Source organism: Rhagoletis pomonella, unplaced genomic scaffold, assembly GCF_013731165.1.
Source record: "Rhagoletis pomonella isolate Grant_MI unplaced genomic scaffold, Rhpom_1.0 Rhpom_scaffold_00118, whole genome shotgun sequence".
NCBI classification, from domain to species: Eukaryota; Metazoa; Arthropoda; class Insecta; order Diptera; family Tephritidae; genus Rhagoletis; species Rhagoletis pomonella.
In genome coordinates, this window is record NW_023458672.1 from 17,624 (window position 1) to 19,720 (window position 2,097).

A 2,097-nucleotide genomic window follows, 5' to 3' on the forward strand; every position below is an offset into this window, starting at 1 on the left:
AATCGCTTAGGCGGTTACAGCGCCAAAAAAGAAGAAGAAGAAGTTCTTTTATAAATTAAATTTTTCATTTCATAATATAAAATTGTATTATCGACTGGAGCCGGTGGGACGGGCCCCCCTCAAATCCTAATATTTTTTTTAAATATTTAAACGAACTTTCAACGTTATCACTACATCCTTATTTCAGTGCATTTGAAAAATACCAAGTATTTTCGTGGAGAATGTTCTTTTTTTATAGAAAAACTTCGTCTAAATGCAGTATTTGTTTTGCTATACTGTAGTACGGATCAAGTGAATTCGTAAAATAGTTTTTATTGTTTTAGTGAAATGCGTTCCTTTAAGCTCAGAGGGGCTGTATGCAAGAAACTCGCCTTCTATTGATTTCTGATTTTCCCTTTTTGTAAATAACCTCGAATCTCTTGGAAGGTCGCTCTACAATTTCGATCTCAAAATGATTAATGAACCATGGGAAAATCATTACGATGACACCATTTAGACAACACGTGTTGACTTCGGAACCTTTCTATTAGTCTGTTCCTTTGAACTTCGGACTAAAACCTGTGGAACTGTGAAACTACAATTTTACTCTCTCAAATGAGAGTAAAAGGAGAACAGATGCAGAAGTGCATAGGAACGCAAAAAGCACTATTTCCTGTAAAAACGTCAGTCGGCTTGTTTACATGTGATTTGTACAACACTGATTTAGCTGAAATATCACTAAATAATTATTAAAATCTATACATATTCAAACATTTCGTTGTTTACTTCCATTTTTTTTACAAATATAAGGTACTTTGCTTTCACCGCTTGTTGTTGTTGTTTTAGCGGCTACAACAACCCCGCGCAGATCGGTTGGTATCTCAGTCGTTGTCGTCAAGTTCCACTAACGGCAACCCTAGGAAGCGTGCAGCTTCTGTGGGATCTGTCCACAGGGACAGGGCCGTTAGGGTTGTCGGGTTTTCCGGGCATGCGAAGAGATGGTTCGAGTCATGTGGGGTCTCTCCGCATGCCGGACATTCGTTCGGCACATCCTCATTCAGCCTACTCAAGTAGGAGTTTAACCTGCAGCAGTAGCCGGAGCGAAGTTGAGCGCGTGTAGTGCTTTCACCGCTGTTTGTTTTTGCTTGCACATGCAAATCAGCTGATCGTTTGACACTTTTCATGAACTTACAGGAAAAAAAACTCCGGACTAAATCCTGTAACTTCTGACTAGGAACAGTTGCTCAGTTACTCTCTCAAATGTGTTCCCACTTACAGGTTTTATGTCAATAGGAACGACTTCCTGTAAGTTCTGACTAAATCCTGTGAACCGGACTGCTATTGGAACAGACTATATGTTTCACATTAGGCCAGATTGGCGGTTGTTTTGACTAGCACGGAAATGACCTTACCACACTTGCATGTGTATCTGGACAAGCGCTTTCGCATTTATTGGATATTATTATAAAAGCTATGTGAATATTAAGTAATAAAATTTAACAAAATTTTATAATTTTTATCCTCCAACTAAATTTAAGAAAAAAACTTGGCCCGTGGGAAACAGCCCCACCCTATAGTCGGGCCTGCACATATTTGTATAAATATGTATAAAATCGACTTGTATATATGTAAATATACAATATAAATATATGAAAGCCTACCTGAAGATCGAAAATGTTACCATTTTTGAAATCGGCACATGCCATGATTTTGAACTTCACGTATTCTAACTCTGGAACACCCCCCTAAAATAGTCTAACCGGAAATTCCATCGTTCCAGACCGATTCAGTTGAATCTGGTTCAAGGACACCGTGATATAGATTACTAAAAGAAAAACAGATCCACATTAACTGCAATCAACTTACATATGTACGTATGTATGTATGTATTTACATACATACGCTGCGATTAGGTTATAAACAGGGAACGGATTTTATGGAAATTGCCTTTTTTTCTGCTAAAGAGATAGAGTATATTCGATTAAGAATGTCCACGATTTAGCTTTCCCTGATTCCATATATACAAATTTGATGTTGCCTTTTTTAAGATATTTGCCTTTCTTTGCCTTTTTTAAGATATTTGCCTTTTTTTGCCTTTTCTACCTTTAAAAAAGTGAT